The sequence below is a fragment of the Bos taurus genome, chromosome 16, assembly GCF_002263795.3.
Source record: "Bos taurus isolate L1 Dominette 01449 registration number 42190680 breed Hereford chromosome 16, ARS-UCD2.0, whole genome shotgun sequence".
NCBI classification, from domain to species: domain Eukaryota; kingdom Metazoa; phylum Chordata; class Mammalia; order Artiodactyla; family Bovidae; genus Bos; species Bos taurus.
Window position 1 is genome coordinate 38,166,495 of NC_037343.1, and position 20,453 is coordinate 38,186,947.

At 37.5% G+C, this 20,453-nt stretch overlaps 1 long non-coding RNA gene across 1 annotated transcript; it reads left to right on the forward strand.

The window, feature by feature from the left end:
- The first annotated feature begins 8,673 nt into the window (after window positions 1-8,673).
- LOC101901943 (uncharacterized) lies at window positions 8,674-19,105 on the forward strand. The gene is made up of 3 exons (XR_237762.5): window positions 8,674-10,066; window positions 10,599-10,667; window positions 18,963-19,105. It is a non-coding gene; the product is annotated as an uncharacterized lncRNA (long non-coding RNA).
- The last annotated feature ends 1,348 nt before the right edge of the window (window positions 19,106-20,453 follow it).

Consider the following 20,453-nt stretch of genomic DNA (forward strand, 5'->3'; position numbering starts at 1 on the left):
TACTCTTAGCTAATCATTTTTGTTGTCATTTTATTCCCATGACACCTTTAATAAGTATGGAACTTTTAAAAACATGACTGCAAATTCTTTGATAATTTCTCCTATAAAGAAGTCAGATCTATGTCCCCTTCTCTTGATTTGGATAAACTTGTGATGCATGAGACTTCTGGTTAAAAAAAGGCATGCAATTTCCACCTTGCTGCTGAAGCACTGCTCATGGAATCTTGAATCACCAAGTAAGAAGTTAAACAACCATGAGGCATCCATGCTATGAGGAAACCCACACCATATGGTCACAGGGTGGGGGTTCCAGTTGACATTTCAAGTCCAGCCTTTGAGTTATTGCAAATGAGTTAACAGACAAGTAAGAAGCCTCCAGATGTTTCTGTCCCCTAGCCATTCAAGTCACTCCCAGTCATTTGAGTTTCTCCAGCTGAGACCATTTATACCAAGCAGCAGAGACAGGTCATATACACTGTGTTCTTTCTAAATGTCAAAGGATACCTGGATAAGAAGGATGATAAGAATTAATTCTTGAGGTCAAGAGTCTGGTATTTAGAGTAGATGGGTATGATAAACAACATCCAAAGTTAAGATTTCTAACCAAGGTGACGATTATTTGGATTTACCAGAAATTAAAACTCCATCCCAATAGATCAACTAACAAAGAAGAAATATTGCTTTCTATACTTCTTGGCTATTCTCATACATCAGGAGGTATAGAAGAAAAATAAAGAATTTAAGACTCCAGAAGACTTAGGTATGCTTCTAAGATTTCTAATTTAAATAATGCATCCTGGAAGAGCACCATATCATGACCTGATAATGACATGACATGACATGACAATGCCCTCCAGTCTCAAAGCACTCTAGAGCTTGTACAATGTAGACCGAAGACTTCATTATAGAAGCTTACTGCTTATAAACACCAAAATTCCAAGCAAAGACTCTTAATATATAAATGAATAAAGAGTCAAAAGAAATGAAACCAATATCTGGGGTTTTCTGCTACCTATCTGGCTTTTTCTTCTAAGTGTTCTGTAGGACACTGCTTCTTCTTGGCTATTCCAAGCATGATTCTAAGCCTCTGTTCATCTCTATTTCACTCACATTAGTGTCTTAATCTATTCAATAAATAATTGTTGAATATTTATTAAGTGCCAGACCCTGGTACTAAGAAAAAGGAAAAGAGATAAAAGGAAATATTTCTACCCCAAAGAAGTATATAATTTACTGAAGATAGAGAAATACTACTTAAAATTTAATAATACTGTAAGATAATAGCTATAAGTGGCATATGCACAAAGTTAAGTGGTATTTTAAGGGAAGCACCTGACTTTAGATACGTCTGGCAAGGTTCATCAGAGGACACAACATTAAAGCTGAGATTTAAATGGTTAAAGCAGTTTGCAAAGGGTTGACATCAGTGTGGATAAAGTTATAAGGAAGCACACTATATATGAGAATTCAAGCTGATTTGGTATTACTAGAATTTAGAGTTAAAAGAGTGGGAAGTGAGGATAAGGCAGTGGACAGAGTCAAATAAAGGTCTTACATGACTGGCAAAAAAGGTTGTTTTGTGTTGTGACACACTTTTTTTTTTCCTCTAAGCAATGTAAGTTCATTAGAGAACAGGTATCCTGACAACAAATTCCCTTAATTTTTGTTTGCCTGAGAAAACTTTTATTTCTCTTTCACTTATAAAGGATAGTTCCACTGAGTAAAGAATTATGGATTGGTGGGGTTTTCTTTCAACACATTATTTCACACTACTCTCTTCCTTACATGGCTTTTGAAGATAAAGTGAAGTTGCTCAGCCATGTCCGACTCTTTGCGACCCCATGGACTGTAGCCTACCAGGCTCCTCTGTCCATGGGATTTTCCAGGCAGTAGTACTGGAGTGGATTGCCATTTCCTTCTCCAGGGGATCTTCCCGACCCAGGGATCAAACCCGGGTCTCCCACATTGTAGACAAACGCTTTACCATCTGAGCCACCAGGGAAGTCCAGTCTGACGTAATTCCCATTTTTGATTTTCTGTAGGTAAGGTGTTTAAACTCTGGTTTCTTTCAAGATTTTTCTCTTTGTCTTTGATTTTCTGCAATTTCAACATTATGTCCCTATGTGTAGGTTTTTTGCTTTTTTTATTCTGTCTTGCTTGGTATTTTATGAGCTTCCTGGACCTATGGTGTCTATCACTAATTTTGGAAAATTCCCAGTCATTGTTGCTTCAAATATTTCTTCTGTTTTTATCCTCTTTATTTTCCTTCTAATATTCTCATTACATGTATGCTACACCTTTTGTAGTTGTCCCTAAGTTCTTGGGTATTCTGTTCAGTATCATTCTGTTCTTTTCATTCTTTTTTTCTCTGCATCTCAGTTTAGGAGTTTCTACTGACATTTCTTCAAGTTCTATAATTCCTTCTTTAAGTTGTGTCCAGTCTATTGAGGAGCCCATCAAAGCATCCTTCCTTCTTGCTACAGTGTTTTTGACTTTTGGCATTTCCTTTTGTTTCTTCAGACTGTATTTTTTGTCTTTTAGTATGTCTTGTAACTTTGTATTGAAAGCTAGAAATGGTGTACTGGGTAAAAGGAACTGCCATGTGTGAAGTTTTATGTTTATCATGCTAGGAGTTAAAATGTATTCACTGTTTGTTGTAGCTGTAGATGTCAGAGGCTAAAATTTTCCTATGGTAGTATTACAGTTGTCTTCCTTATTGTCTTTGGGTTTCTTTAGTGATATCATTTTTTTAAAAGTCTACTGCTTCTCAGTAGAACTACAGAGAATATGTTGATACCTCCAAGAAGAAATGGCTGATTGGTGCTCAGAAGGATAGAAAGTATAAGAGATCTCACCAAGAAAGGGTTCCATGCTCCAAATATGTGTGGCAGCAGTAGGAATCTATTGGTATTGAAATGTTCATGTGGGAAGTATACATTTCAATGGGTATGAGTATGGCAGAAAGATTAAAGAGGAGGCAAAAGACTTGTACTACAAAAAAATATGTTGATGAAAGAAATAAAAAATTATACAAACAGATGGAAAGATATACCACTTCCTCAGATCAGAAGAATCAATATTGTCAAAAGACTATACTATCTAAGGTAATCCACAGATTCAGTATAATACCTATCAAATTACCAATGACTTTTTTTTTTTTTTACAGATCTAGGACAAAAAAAAAAAAAGCTTAAAATTTTTATGGAAATACAAAAGACCCTGAGTAGCCAAAGCAATCTTGAGAAAGAAAAATGGAGCTGAAGGAATCAGGCTCCCTGGTTTCAGACTATACTATAAAGCTACAATAGTCAAAGCAATATGATATTCAATGTTATGTGTCAGCCTGGATGGGAGGGGAGTTTGGGAGAGAATTGATACATGAATATGTATGGCTGAGTCCCTTCGCTGTTTACTTGAAACTATCACAGCATTGTTAATCAGATAAATCCCAATGTAAAACAAAAAGTTAAAAAAAAAACACAAAATCCCAAAACAGTATGGTACTGGTACAAAGACAGACTTACAGATCAATGAAACAGGATAGAAAGCCCAGAAATAAATCCATGTATCAGTGACACAAAGAACATACTGTAGAGAAAAAGCAGTCTCTTCAATAGCTAGTGCTGGGAAAGCTGGACAGCCACATGGAAAAGAATGAACTTAGAAAATTCTCTAACACCATACACAAAAACAAACTCAAAATGGATTAAAGATATAAATATAAGACCAGATACTATAAAACTCTAAGAGGAAAACAGGTAGAACACAATTTGACATAAATCACAGCAGTATTTTTTTGGATCCACCTCCTAGAGTAATTAAAACAAAAATAAATAAATGGGGCCTAATTAAACTTAAAAGCTTTAAGGAAATTATAAGCAAAGTGAAAAGACAACACACAGAAGAGGAGAAAATATTTGTGAAAGAAGCAACCAACAAGGGCTTAATTTCTAAGATATACAAACAGCTCATGAAGCCCAATTTTAAAAAATAAAAATTAAAAAATGAGAAGATCTAGACATTTCTCAAGAAGACATACATATGGCCAAAAAACACATGAAAAGATGCTCAACAACACTACTTATTAGAGAAATGCAAATGAAAGCTACCATGAGGTATCACCTCACATTAGTCAGATTGGCCACCATCAAAAATTCTATGAGCAACGAATGCTGGAGAGGGTGTAGAGAAAAAGAAATCCTTTTGCCCTGTTGGTGGGAATGTAAGTTGATACAGCTACTATGGAGAACAGTATGGGGGTGTTCCTTAAAAAACCAAAATTAGAGCTACCATATGATCTAGCAATCCTACTTCTGGGCATATATGCAGAGAAAATAATAATTTGAAAAGGTACATGCACCCCAATGTTCATTACAGCACTATCTACAATAGCCAAGACATGGAAGCAACCTAAATGTCCATCCACAGATGCATGGATAAAGATGTGGTATACATGCACAATGAAATATTATTCAGCCATTAAAAAGAATGAAGTAATGCCATGTCCAATAAATGGACAGACCTAGAGATTACCATACTAAGTGAAATAAATCAGACAAAGATAAATATCACATGATATTTATATGTGGAATTTAAAAAGTGATACATATGAACTTATTTACAAAACAGAAACAAATTCACCGATTTAGAAAACAAACTTATGGTTATCAAAGGGGAAAGATGGCATGGAGAGATAAACTAGGCGGTTGAAAGTAACAAATACACGCTGCTGCTGCTGCTGCTGCTGCTGCTAAGTCACTTCAGTCGTGTCCGACTCTGTGCGACCCCATAGACGGCAGCCTAGCAGGCTCAGCCGTCCCTGGGATTCTCCAGGCAAGAACACTGGAGTGGGTTGCCATTTCCTTCTCCAATGCATGAAAATGAAAAGTGAAAGTGAAGTTGCTCAGTCGTGTCCGACTCTTAGTGACCCCATGGACTGCATGAAGCCTACCAGGCTCCTCCGTTCATGAGATTTTCCAGGCAAGAATACTGGAGTGGGTTGCTATTGCCTTCTCAGCAAAGACACACTACTGTACATAAAATAGATGATCAACAGGATCTACTTATTACAGGGGACTCTACTCAATATAAAAGTATTGGGAAAAGAACCTGAAAAATAATAGATCTGTGTATGTATAATTGAGTCACTCTGCTATATACCAGAAAGTAACACAACACAGTCAGTCAACTATACTCAAATATGAAATAAAAATTAAATTAAATAATTTTTTGAAATTTACAATAAGGAAAAGGAAGTTGCAAGATTTCTTTCCAGCCTGAATTTGTAGACACATTCACATTTTTATTAGATTCCCATGCTCTTCTTTAAATCAGTGGGTACACATCTACATTCAAATGATTTCAGAAAGTTATTTCTCAATTCTCTTTTAATAAGATTCATTTTCTAGAAAATTAATAAACATGGAACAGAAGTTTTGAGCAAACTAGAATTTATTGTTGCAAAAACCACTTTGGATTAAACCCAACCTAAATAACTCAATAAAAAACTATAGAAACTCAAAAGGAATAAGATAAAATAACAAAATGACAACAAATAAGAAACTCAAAAGGGTCAAACACGCTAATACTGGACAGTACGATGAGCTCCTTGGCCAGCTAGATATGACTTAAATCCCCTATGAATATGCAGTGGAGGTAATGAATAGATTCAAGGGATTAGAACTTGTAAACAGTGCGCCTGAAGAATTATGGACAACGTCCATAATATTGTACAGCAAACAAAACCATCCCAAAGAAAAAGGAAAGCAAGAAGGCTAAGTGGTTGTCTGAGGAGGCCTTGCAAATAGCTAAAGAAAGAAGAGAAGGGAAAAGCAAGGGAGAAAGGGAAAGATATATCCAACTAAACGCAGATTTCCAAAGAACAGCATGGAGAGACAAGAAGGCTTTCTTCAATGAACAGTGTATAAAACTAGAAGAAAAAAACAGAAGGGAAAAGACTAGAGATCTCTTCAGGAAAATTGGTGATATCAAGGGAACACTTTGCCCGAGGATGGGCACAATAAAGGACAGAAATGGCAGAGATCTGGTAGACACTGATGAGATCAAGAAGAGATGGAAACAATACACAGAAGAACGGTACAAAAAAGATCTAAATGAACTGGATTATTACGATCTGGTGTGATCAGCCACCCAGAGCCAGACATTCTGGGGAGCAAAGTCAAGTGAGCCTTAGAAACCACTGCTGTTAATAAACTAGTGGTTGTGATGGAATTCGAATAGAACTATTCAAAACCACAAAGGATGATGCCATCAAAATGTTGCATTCAACATGTCAGCAAATCTGGAAGACCCAGCAGTGGCCACAGGACTGGAAAAGGTCAATCCTCATCCCAATTCCCAAGAAGAGTCATACTAAAGAATGTATTAACCTTAGGACAATTGCACTCATTTCCCATGCTAGTAAGGTCATGCCTAAAATCTTGCGTGCTAGGCTTCAGCATTATGAGAACCAAGAACATCCAGATGTCCAAGCTGGGTTTACAAAAGAAAGAGGAACCAGAGATCAAATAGCCAACATTCACTGGATCATAAAGAAAGCTAGGGAATTCCAGAAAAATATCTACTTCTGTTTCATCAACTATGCCAAAGCCTTCGACTGCGTGGGTCATAATAAACCATGGAAAGCTCTGAAAGACATGGGAATACCAGACCATCTTACCTGTCTCCTGAGAAACCAGTATGTGAGTCATGAAGCAACAGATAGAACCCCATTTGGAACAACTGACTGGTTCAAGATTGAGAAAGGAGTATGACAGGGTGCTGTCACCCTGTTTGTTTAATTTATATGCTGAGCGCATCATGAGAAATGCCAGACTGGATGAGTAACAAGCTGGAATCAAGATAGGCGGGAGAAACATTAACAACCTCAGATATGCAGATGATACCACTCTAATGGCAGAAAGGTAAGAGGAATTAAAGAGTCTCTTGATGAGGGTGAAGGAGGAGAGTGAAAGAGCCAGCTTAAAACTAAACATTAAAAAAATTAAGATCATGGCATCTGGTCCCATTATTGCAAATACAGGGGGAAAGGTGGCAGTAGTGACAGATTTCCTCTTCTTGGGCTCTGAAATCACTGCAAATGGTGACTGCAGCTATGAAATCAGAAGACATTTGCTTCTTGACAGGGAAGCTATGACAAACCTAGACAGCGTGTTGAAAAGCAGAGACATTACTCTGCCGACAAAGGTCCGTATAGTCAAGGCTATGGTCTTTCCAGTGGTCACGTACTTGTGAGAGCTGGATGATAAAGAAGGCAGGGTGCTGAAGAATTGATGCTTTCAAACTATGGTGCTGGAGAAGACTCCTGAGAGTCCCTTGAGCAGCAAGGAGAACAAACCAGTCAATCTTAAGGGGAATCAACCCTGAACATTTGTTGGAAGGAATGATGCTGAAGCTCCAGTATTTTGGTCACCTGATGAAAACAGCCAACTCGTTGGAAAAGACCCTGATGCTGGGAAAGATTGAGGGCAGGAGAAGAGGGTGTCAGAGGATGAGATGGCTGGATGGCACCACCGATGCAAGGGACATGAACTTGGGCAAACTTTGGGAAATAGAGACAGAGAGGCCTCGTGTGGTACAGTCCATGAGGTCACAAAGAGTCAGACACGACTGGGAACTGAACAACAATAACAACATGAGCTCTTATTATTAATATTAATAGTGTCACAACTTAGCCCTGTTTTACGTCATTGCTACTGTAGTTCTTTCCATCCAATGTTTCTACCCATTCAAATTCTCTTGTCTGAAACATTACAGCTGCTATAGGCATCACATAAAAAGTTGCTGCAATCATTAGCTTTTCAGTTTAATAACTACCTAAGCATTTTTTGTTTAATCATTCTGAACTCTTCTTCTCTTAAATTTCCAGTCTCCCTTGCCTCTGGATCTTGGTTTGCTCACCTGTTGATGGCCCAACCTCAGACCATCCTGATTGTTATGAGTTGAATTGTATCTCTCCTCCCCACCCAAGTTATGCTGGAGTCCTATCTCCCAGTACCTGAGACTATGACCGTATTTGGAAATAGTCTTAATAGAGGTTCCCTTGTAGCTCAGCTGGTAAAGAATCCACCTGCAATGCGGGAGACCTGGGTTTGATCCCTGGGTTGGGAAATCCCCTGGAGAAGGGAAAGGCTACCCACTCCAGTATTCTGGCCTAGAGAATGCCATGGACTGTATAGTCCATGGGATCAAAAAAATCAGACATGACTGAGCGACTATCACTTTCACTTTAATAGAGGTAATTAAGTCAAAATGACTGGTGTTCACTATGACTGGTAGCCCTATGAAAGGGGAAATCTGGATACAGACAGAAACATATAGAAAGACAATGATGTGAAGAGACACAGGGAGAAGATGGCCATCTATAAGCCAAAGAGAAAGGGCTGGTACAGATTATTCCTCACAGTCCTTAGGACTCAATCCTAATGACACCTTGATTTCAGAGTTCTAGCTTCTAGAACTGTGAGATGACAAACTTCTATTGTTTAAGCCACTCAGTTTGGGGTACTTTATTATGGCAGTCCAACAAACTAATACGCTGATCCTTATCTGATAGCACCTTGTGTGTGTGCTTAGTCTCTCAGTTGTGTCCAGCTTTTTGTGAATGGTACAGCATGCCAGGCTCCTCTGTCCATGGGATTCTCCAGGCAAGAATACTGAAGTGGGTTGCCATGCCCTCCTCCAGGGGATCTTCCCTACCCAGGGATCAAACCCAGATCTCCCGCACTGCAGGTGGATTCTTTACTGACTGAGCCCCCAGGGAAGCCGAAGAATACTGGAGTGGGTAGCCTATCCCTTCTTCAGGGGTCTACACCTTGGGATACAGCTCTGATCACTGTTCCTCAGCTCCAGGCACAGAAACCAAATGCAGGATATCCCATCCCACAAAACACAGCAGCAAAACAGTATTCCTTATGCTCTCTATCAGGAGAAGTAAACTGGATAGCCACACTTTAGGCTTCAAGAGCATTTTCGTTTTATGCCTCTGTATGAGTAATAATTATTAATCTCTTTCAAAACACGTAATTCACTATTGCATTTACTAGTCAATATTGTTAAAGGTATTGTTCACCATATCATCCATAATCCTACATGGAATTCTGTGTGAGAAACTTCTGAAATTCAGTGTTTCATAATTTGGCAATATCTATGAAAATTAGAAATGTAATGATAATCTATGCCCAATAATTCCACATTCCCCTTAAGGTGGATACAAGCTTGGAGTGTTTGAAGATCAAAAAAAAAGGCCAGTCTTAGTCTTTCACCTTAATGAACAATCAAGAGTGGAGTAGAGTGAGAAATATTCTCTAAAAAATAAACTACTTTCTATTTGATCTTTTTGGATCCTTGGAATCTGGGGCATTTAGACTAAGAGTTTCAGTTCAACGTATATCTTGCCCATGCCATGTAGGTGTGACTCTTCACTTTGTGGATCCTCAGATATGAGAGTAAGACTACTTTCTGATACTGTTATGAAACGGGTCAGAGAGTCAAGAAACCCATCAGATGTGTCTTATAAAGTAGCTCTATAGTGTAGCCCAGATAGCACTCAAACTGACATATAGCAAGAATAGGCTGCTTATAAATTATTAATATGAAAGCTCAGAAGCCTTATACACCCAGAAGAAACAAACACTTTGCACCTGCTTCTGTAATTCTTACATAAGTGAAGGAAGAGCTGAAATTTAGACTGTTTTGTGGTTTCTTTGGCTTCTATCTGCCCCAAAGAAAACAAATACACACACAGCTGTTATAGCACTTGCTTTCTGCTCCAGAAGAGGATAAATATGGAATAGAAATCTTGAGTGCCTGCAGACGTTGCCTAATAACTAAAAAGAGACAAACACAGCAGGTCTCTCCTGGCTCCAGTAAGGAGGCAGTAATTCACTAAAGAAGGGACTCTGCACCTGCTGTGATGGCTGCTTTATGCTCATGTGTGCACCAGAGGCTGTCTGTGCATAACCATATAAGTGTAAAGTGGAGGAAGTAACATCACTACTGTGGGTCTGGAGGTAGAGAGCTGTATGAGGATCCCAAACAAAAAAAGGTAAGTGACCAGTCCTACTGAGATGAAAGCAGTCTCCCAAGCTTGGTCCCATTAAGCCAAGGGTGCCAAGGCCAAGTGTGACTCCAATTGAGAGGTAGTGATGAGAGATGGAATCAGTGCAGTTTTTTAAAAGTATATATTTTATTTTTTACATTTCATAAACCAAAGATTTGTGAATTTCCAGATCATGTTCAATTTAAACATTTTCAAAGGGTCATGCAGTTGCAATACAATAAGGTGGTTGGCTGGGGTTGGTGATGTTAATAAATTTAACACTTGTTTTTGACTGTTATTTCCTGTTGTAGCTATTGGTTGTATTGGCCAAAGATGTTATTGTTTTTTTTTAATGCCATTGATTACAGAGAGACAGAATAGCCTTCAAAGTTTCCTTTGGAAAGCCCTTGCTTTTTCTTCTACTATAAATAATCTGGCAGTGGTTTTTAATAAGAATCATTTGGCAAAATATGAAGATATCAATCACAAGTGCTATGAAACATTTCAGAAAAACTCATCCATTCATTCATCCAACCAGCTTTGATTGATTGCTGAGGTGACCTTGAAACTGACACCTGAAGGATGAGTAAAGCTAATCTGAAGCAAGGTAGGTGTGATGACCATTATAGATAAGCAAATGGCATAGGTTCTGATATATGAAGGGGGCTTGGAGGTAAAGTTACTCCAGTTAATGAAAGGATGTATGCTTCTAAATTCTGGTAGAATAGAGGACAAATAAGGAACAGTCCCTGCCCAGTGGGAGCTTACATTCCAGTAGGGGGAACTAGACACGTGAACTAATAAAAGTAATAGAATGTGATCAATTTTGTGATAAGAAGGTGAACTATGGTTCAAAAGGGCCCAAAGATAACTCTACCAGGCTTTCTATAATGCTTGAGCTGAGTCATGAAATATGATCACATACTCCCCAAATCCCCATTTGTCATTTCAGAGAATAACAAGTGCTCCAGACAGAGGAAACTGAAATATGAAGGCAGAAGTTAAAATAGCTTGATACATTCAGACTGCTGAAGCTAACTCCATTTAGAATAAGGGTTCATTCATATACTCATTTATTAAACAAATTTCTGGGAAGAGTGAACAAGATGTGTTCAGTCTATGCATGCATGAAACCTACTTTATAGTGATGAAGGCAGATTTTTAAAGTAAAATAGGTAGCCAGTGGGAGTTTGATGTATGATGCAGGGAATCCAAAGCCAGTGCTCTGTGACAACCTAGAGGAATGGGAAGGGGAGGGAGATGGGAAAGGGGTTCAAGAAGGAGGGGACATGTGTGTACCTAGTGCGGATTCAAGTTGATGTATGGCAAAAACCATCTCAATATTGTAAAGTAATTATCCTCTAATTTAAAAAATAAAATATAAAAATGAAGGGGTATAAGTCATGGCCCCCCCAAAACAAATCACTGTGTAAGTAAAGATAAAATTACAAATTTTAAGTGTTCATAAAGGAAAAAAGTGAGAGCTAAGGTAGATACAGAGAAAGGAACACAAGGAGGAACAGAAATATTCTTTAAAGTCTAGGAAGTGCTCTTGTAAGAGGTGACTTTTAAAGTGACACCTAAAGAATGAACAAAAACTAATCTTAAGCAAAGTAAGTGTGATGACCATTATAAGTAAGTAAATGGCATAGATTCTGACATGTGGAGAGAAGGGTGGGAGGTAAGGTTAATTTATTAGTTAAAGGAACGAAGTGCACGCCATCACTTTACTAAGGTATTTAATCTCAGTCTTGTAGGCAATACAGAACCACAGGGTAATGTTGAAAGAGACAAATATGATCATATTTGCATTCTTTCTTGGCAGGGTAGAGAGATATTAGCCACAAAGTAACCAGTTAGGAAACTGATGCAGAGGTCCAATCAATGGAGAAAGGAATGATAGAAGTGATGTTAAGGAAGGAAAATAGTAGGTGTATAAAACAAGCCCACATTTACTCAAAAAGCTGTGCGATTCGGAAAATTTAGGGCAAAGGGAAGATCAAAAAATGAGAGGAAAACTCATTGGATGTTATTTTTCATGGGACTTCTTTAGGGCCTCCTTTGTGACCCTAACGATTCTTTTTCCTTGGTTTTGAGTTTGCCTACTTAGCGTGCCATGTTTACCAGAGGTCTACATAACTTTCTAAATATTTCAGAGTTATAGTTTTAGTTATGCCTAGGGCAATATATTTTTACAAATTTAAAATTTTAATTTTCTGTTAATTGTAATTTATTTTCATACTTTTCAAAAGGAAATTTTGAGCTTTATTATCTTATGGTCAGAAAAGACCTATTTTATTTCTCCTTTCTGTGGTATTCTTTATGTCATAAACTGTAGTAATAAATGGCTCTTGATTGTAATAACCACAATCAGTTCAACTCTTCTTTGTTTAATCAGTCACAGAAGCCAGTCTTTGACGATCTAAGATTTATATCCGACTTGTTAACAGAATCTTATATGCTCATTAAGAAGTTAGTTCACTCCTGCCTGAGATACAAAAGCAATTAAATTCAAAAGGTATAATATCAGGTAACATTGTGTTTGCCTTCAAAGTGTCTATAAATTTCAGCAGGTGTCTTTTGGGTACTCAAACTAGCTAGCTTTATCCCAGCATCAAAGAGAATTGAGAATTGTAACATGACTGTATTCACGCAATGATGTTCTACCATTAAACTTTATTAATCAAACGTCTTTCAGCATGGTATAGCTGAGCTTCTGCTCACATGGGGAAAGGGGGAATAGGGTCAGCTGGTCATAGGGTGAGATGCACAGGGTATCAGTGACTTAATGGATCACCAAGTCCCACCAGAATTATCCTTCCTTAGGCCTGTGCATGTATTGTACACTTCCAAATATATTCCAAAGTATTCAATGTTAGTAATACTTTTTGTGAAAGTTGCTGAGTTGTGTCCAACTCTTTGTGACCCCGTGGACTATACAGTCCATGGCATGCTCCAGACCAGAATACTGCAGTGGGTAGTCTTTTCCTTCTCCAGGGGATCTTCCCAACCCAAGAACTGAACCAAGGTCTCCTGCACTGTGGGCAAATTCTATACTAGCTGAGCCACAAGGGAAGCCATTTGATTTGTACTGATGTTAAAGATGATAAAGCAACATTATCCTACAGCCTCTGAAGTCTCTTTTTTAATTAATAAACTGTATGATAGCTCCCCACCTGATTTTCCTTCGGTCTGGGTGGCTTATTGGAATAGACTCTACATTTTAGACATTGTCCTTGGAAAATTTATGATTTATCAGTGAAAATCCTAAGAAATAATAATAATGAGAAATTTGATTGAATCTCTTGCTTAAGTTTTCCAAAAGAAAGCCAATTATAGCAATTTAATTATCTTGTTCTTTGACCCTAATATCTATAAAGTTATGTGTTCCTTCTTGGTGTTTCCATTGTAGCTTATGCGTCTAAAAAGGGATAATGTATTTTAAAACACTGTGTACTTGCATGTTATAAAACTACAAATATATAATTTATTTTAAATGTCATCAGATAAATATACATAATATGTAATAAACATTAAAATATAAACCTTTCTTTTCTATTTCCATGTAACTTTCTGTTTATTAGGAAATATCCATCTGCTGGAAATGGCAAATAGAAATGGAAAAAAAGAGTAGTTGATATTCAACTACTGACTACCAAAATGGCATTTTTGAGTCATTTTTTATGACAAGATTCTTAGAAGCCAAGCACTGTGGAAAGAGAAAATAAATCTCTAATTTTTTTTTCTACTCTTCTGAAATATCAAGAAGCAGGACAGGCTGACCTGAACATCAAGTTCCCATGGGTAGAGAGAATCAGAAGACATACATCCTTTCCATATAGGAAAGTGAACAAATTTTACTTCTTTCAGCATAAAAGACTGTGGGAAGAAAAATTTAAAGAGACATGGAGGAAGTTCAGTTCCTTAGGCATTCTCCCCACAAAGCCCCACCTCCTCCATTTTCCCACCAACTCCAGGGGATTTTCCTCCTACTTTCTATTTGCAACTCTTAAAAGAGATGATCTCATAGGGTACTATCTTGTATCAAAACAAAAATAAAGAGCAAACTACATAAAACCAGAAAACAATGGAAAGAGTTGGCTGTTTATAAGACTTGAGCTAGCCCTGCAAATTCTCCATCATCTCCTTTAGTGTATGAAAAGATTCAGAAATTTGTATGCAAGAGGAGGAGCCATAAGGAAAGCAATCAAGCCATTAGACTTATATGGGATTGCTGCAACAGTGTTCAGAGCTCTTATCAAAAGGATCCTAATCTTAGGAAGCTGAGTACAGTGGGCTGAAACTGAGAGGGTTATGCAATGCTAGACAAGAGCCACATTGGAGCTTAGTGAGCTAGGGTGGAGCTCTGGGGCCTAACCAGCTAAGAGAAACAAAAGCACAGTAAAACCTGTGAGAGAGAGAGGAAATAAGTCCCAACCAGCTTTGTCATAGAGGACCTAGAAATCAATGCAGGATTTATTCATGGGCAATGGATCTTATTTGTGGATCTTAGATTCTCTCTCTCCAGCCTTTGTGAGACTTGAAACCCCTAACATTCTCAGAAGCTATCCTAAGGGAAAGCCAGGGGTATGGAAAGCAGGCTGAAAGAGTGAACATTAGAATCCTCAAGGATAAGGAATTATCTCTGGGAAACTATTCAATCCCCAAGAGTCTGTGATACCATTACTTACTGAATTTAAGTTTATTTTGGCCATCCTGGATGAAGGACTAGGGGAATAGATCCATTTTAGAAATGAAAGAAATTACTTTTTTTTAATTTGAAAAATAAAGTGTTCAATCATCAACTCTACTACACAAATCATTTTCTAAACACGTTTACCTTCCCTTTTAGATAGTGAGTATATTGTGTAAAGACCCGAGTTTTCCGTTTGTTTGCTTGTTTGTTTTTTTTTTAAAAAATCTTCAGTGCAGTGTTCAGAGCACTTATCAAAAGGATTCTAATCCTAGGAAGCTGAGTACAGTGGGCTCAGCTTTCAAAAATGGCACCTTTCAAAAATGGCAATGGGTGTGAATATAGAGAAAAAATAATCTAAGTATCCTTTGATTTATAGGATATATAAGCATACATTTTATAATCCTTTCTTTTCCATTTTTCTACCAAGAAATTAGATTGATTATATTCTTTGCATGTGTTAAGTGAGTGAATCAGTGAATGAATGAGTATCTAGTGAAGAAAGGCCTGGGGAATCATTTTAAAAGTACACATTTTGCTGGTTAGGATCTGAGGTAAACAGACATGAAAAGTGCAATGAAGACAGACTGTTGAGAAGGAAAGCTCTGGGTGAAGAGATGAATACTTCGAACCTTCCAATATAGAAAATTAAGCCTCACAAGGATTACCGCATTGAATTATATTTGACCTTTAATCTCAAATGCCATTAAAAGCAACATAAGCAAAAAAAGAATGTTGGAATCTTCACTTCATGTGCTGTCTGACAAACTATTTATACTTTTCATTTGAACTTCAATAAAGCTCTCTTTGTTCTTTTACATGAGTAATGGGTTCAAGGTTTTTATGAGTCTTCTTGCTGCAGCAGGGTGCAGTAGCTGAACTTCTTCAACCTGTATGAGTACAGAGGATATTATCTCTAGAAGGAATATATTTCTCCAACACAATTCAAGAGCAGAGTCATGATAACAAGTCTTCCCAATGGTCTAAGAACAGGAATCTGGCTTCTGGCAGCTGAAGAACATGCTGATGCCAATATGACAAAGGCATCTTTCACTGCAAGTAAAAAATGGCACCTTTCAAAAATGGTAATGGGTGTGAATACAGAGAAAAATAATCTAAGTATCCTTGGATTTATAGGATATACAAGCATACACTTTATAATCCTTTCTTTTCCATTTTTCTACCAAGAAATCAGATTGATTATATTCTCTGCAGCCAAAGATGGAGCTCTATACAGTCAGCAAAAACAAGACTAGGAGCTGACTGTGGCACAGACCATGAAATCCTTATTGCCAAATTCAGACTTAAATTGAAGAAAGTAGGGAAAACCACTAGACCACTGGGGTATGATCTAAATCAAATCCCTTATGATTGATTATACAGTGGAAGTGACAAATAGATTCAAGGGATTAGATCAGATAGAGTGCTTGAAGAACTATATATGGAAGTTCATGACATTGTACAGCAGGCAGGGATCAAGACCATCCCCAAGGAAAAGAAATGCAAAAAGGCAAAATAGTTGTCTGAGGAGAACTTACAAATACCTGTGAATAGAAGAGAAGTGAAAGGAAAGATATATCCATTCGAATGCAGAGTTCCAAAGAATAGCAAGGAGAGAAAAGAAAGCCTTCCTCAGCAATCAGTGCAAAGAAATAGAGGAAAGCAATAGAATGGGAAAGTCTAGAGATCTCTTCAAGAAAATCAGAGTTACCAAGAGAACTTTTCATGCAAAGATGGGCACAATAAAGGACAGAAATGGTATGGACCTAACAGAAGCAGAAGATATTAAGAAGAGGTGGCAAGCATATGCAGAAGAACTATACAAAAAAGATCTTAATGACCCAGATAATCACGATGGTATGATCACCAGCCTAGAGCTAGACATCCTGGAATGGGAAGTCAAGTGGGCCTTAGGAAGCATCATTATGAACAAAGCTAGTGGAGGTGATGGCATTCCTGCTGAGCTATTCCAAATCTTAAAAGATGATGCTGTGAAAGTGCTGCATTCAATAAGCCAACAAATTTGGAAAACTCAGCAGTGGCCACAAGACTGGAAAAGGTCAGTTTTCATTCCAATCCCAAAGAAAGGCTATGCCAAAGAATGCTCAAACTACTGCACAAAGGCGCTCATCTCACATGCTAGTAAAGTAAAGCTCAAAATTCTCCAAGCCAGGCTTCAACAGCATGTGCACCACAAACTTCCAGATGTTCAAGCTGGATTTAGAAAAGGCAGAGGAACCAGAGATCGAATTACCAACATCCAATGGATCATTGAAAAAGCAAGAGAGTTCCAGAAAATCATATACTTGTGCTTTATTGACTATGCCAAAGCCTTTGACTGGGTAAACTACAACAAACTGTGGAAAATTCTTCAAGAGATGGGAATACCAGACCACCTGACCTGCCTCCTGAGAAATCTGTATGCAGGTCAGGAAGCAACAATTAGAAATGGACATGGAACAACAGACTGGTTCCAAATGGGGAAAGGAGTATGTCAAGGCTCTATATTGTCAGCTTGCCTATTTAACTTATATGTAGAGTACATTATGAGAAATTCTGGGCTGGATGAAGCACAAACTGGAATCAAGATTCCCAGGAGAAATATCAATAACCTCAGATATGCAGATGACACCACCCTTATAGCAGAAAGTGAAGAGGAACTAAAGAGCCTCTTGATGAAAGTGAAAGAGGAGAGTGAAAAAGCTGGCTTAAAACTCAACATTCAGAAAACTAAGATCATGGCATCTGGTCTCATGGCATCCGGTCCCATCACTTCATGGCAAATAGATGGGGAAACAGTGGTAACAGTGACAGACTTTATTTTGGGGGGCTCCAAAATCACTGCAGGTGGTGACTTCAGTCATGAAATTTAAAGATGCTTGCCCTTTGGAAGAAAAGTTATGATCAAGCTAGATAGCTTATTAAAAAGCAGAGACATTACTTTGCCAACAAAGGTCCATCTAGTTAAAGCTATGGTTTTTCCAGTAGTCATATATGGATGTGAGAGTTGGACTATAAAGAAAACTGAGCACCAAAGAATTGATGCTTTTGAACAGTGGTGTTGGATAAGACTCTTGAGAGTCCCTTGTACTGTAAAGAGATCCAACCAGTCCATCCTAAAGGGGATCAGTCCTGGGTGTTCATTGGAAGGACTGATGTTGAAGCTGAAACTCCAACACTTTGGCCACCTGATGCAAAGAGCTGACTCATTTGGAGATGGTTGGATGGCATCACTGACTCAATGGACATGAGTTTGAGTAAACTCCGGGAGTTGGCGATGGACAGGGAGGCCTGGCATGCTGCAGTCCATGGGGTTGCAAAGAGTCAGACATGACTAAGTGACTGAACTTAATGAACCAGGAAAAATAGTATGCCTGAATGCTATGATACAACTTCTCTTTTTACTCTACCTCCAGAAAAAGAAAGCAAAGACTGAGTCTCAAACAGTCAATGGTACCCTACTTGAGAATGGGAACCCTTTGGTGAGACAAACAAAACGATTAAAATTCTGTTCCTCCCCATGATATATCTAGATTTTTCAATTGCCACTGTAGAGTAAAGTGACTCAAGAGAGTCAAGTGAGGATAAACTGGGGGCTAAAGGTAGGGAAACAGGGAGTTTTGAAGCTAAATCTATACCAAATCTTACATTTACAGTTTCAAACCATTGAACTGGCATTTCTTTACATCACTGATACACACCAGCACAACACACCATTTTGCAAGGTAGTTAATTAAGATCGCATGCCCGACTGTCAGAGAGAACCAAATACTAATATGGCTGGGTAACTCTCCTGGGAAAATTACCTAACGGTAGTTTCCTTATCTAAAACAGGGGATAGTAAAACCTCCCTCCCAGGGTTATTGCAGAGATTAAATGAGATAATGGTTATAAAACACTTAGCACGGTGTTTGGCATACAGTAAATACTCACAAAATAGTAGCAATTATTACTATTATTACAGCTCCAAAGTTATGAAGTTGAGATCACCATGAACACCTGTGTAACTAGGAGAACACTGTCATGTCCTTATATATTTTAGACATCTGTTTTCAGTGCTATAAACCTGTTATATCATTTAATCGAACACATAAAAGCATAGTTAAGGTTCTGCTAAATATCAGAAGGCAGTTTGTGAAAATGATTAATGCTTCTTAGACCAAGTGATATTTAAAGCATTTTTTCTTATGCTTCTACTTACTCTTACAGAAATTCTCTGTGGAAGACACGTGGTAAATGAGTGGCAGTTTCTGCAAGAAACATAATATGAGATATCTTCAGCTTTTGAAGTGGAACATGGAGGGAATCAACTTTTAAAAAAATAAATGGAACAAAAAATAAATGCTCTTTATGTCTGGAATTTTTATATCAACATTATCTTTGTGAGACCCATCCATACTGTTGCATGAAGCAGCAGATACTATTTAAGTATATAAATATGTACTAAGTTGCTTCAGTAGTGTCTGACTATTTTTGTGCTATGGACTGTAGCCCGCTAGGCTCCTCTGTCCATGGGATTCTTCAGGCAAGAATACTGGAGTGGGTTGCCATGCCTTCCTCTAGGGGACCTTCCTGACCCAGGGATTGAACCCGTGTCTCTTGCATCTCCTGCATTACAGTCAGATTCGTTACCATTAGCATCACCTGGAAAGCCCAATAACATAATTTATTTATGCATGATATTGTTGAGTATTTGGGTTATTTTCTCTTTGAGTATGTCATAAATAGTACTGTTATATATTTTTAAAATAATTTAAAAAAACATTTATTTGGGTATATATTTCATATGTTGAACTATCCTTGCATTCCCGTAATAAATCCCACTTGGTCCTCATGTACAATCCTTTTGATATGCTACTGAATTTGATTTGTTAGGATTTACTGAGAATTTTTATTTATGTTCATAAAACATATTGGTCTGTTTTCTCTTCTTATACTGTCTTTGTTAGACTTAACTTCCTGTGATTTTGTCTTTGATCCTTTGTTTAAGAGTGCATTATTTAACTTCTACAAATATGTGAATTTTCAAGTTTTACTTCTACTGTTGATTTCATTCTGTAGTAGTGACAGAATATAATTTGAATCATATCTGTCTTTTTAAATCTATTGAAACTAACCTGAAAAATGCCCCAGGTACAATTAAGGAGAATGCATATGCTGTTATAGTTAAGTAGAGCACTCTGTATATGTTTGTCGGATCTCACTGATTTACTGTGGTAAGTTTTCTATGTCCTTTCTTATGTTCTACCTATTATTGAGAGGGGAGTATTGAAGTTTCCTCCTGTTATTGTAGAGCTGTTTTCCCCTTCAATTCTGTCAGATTTTGCTTCGTAAATTTTGCGAGTCTGTAATTAAGTATGTAAATGTTTATAATTATAACATATTCTTGATGTACTGAAGCTTTTATCAGCACATACTGTTCTTCTTTGTTTCTTTCAACTTATTTTTGATTTAAAGTCTATTTTTTCTGATATTAGTATAGCCACTCTTGCTGTCTTTTGATTACTGTTTGCATGGACTATCTTTTTCCTTTATTTCACATTCAGTATGTTTGCATTTTTGAGGAAAGTGAGTCTTTTAAAGATGGCATATAGTTTGGATCATGTGGTTTTATCCTTTCTGTCAGTCTGTGTCTTCTGATTAGAGTATTTAATATATTTACATTTAAAGTAGTTGCTGATAAGTAGAGGCTTACTTCTG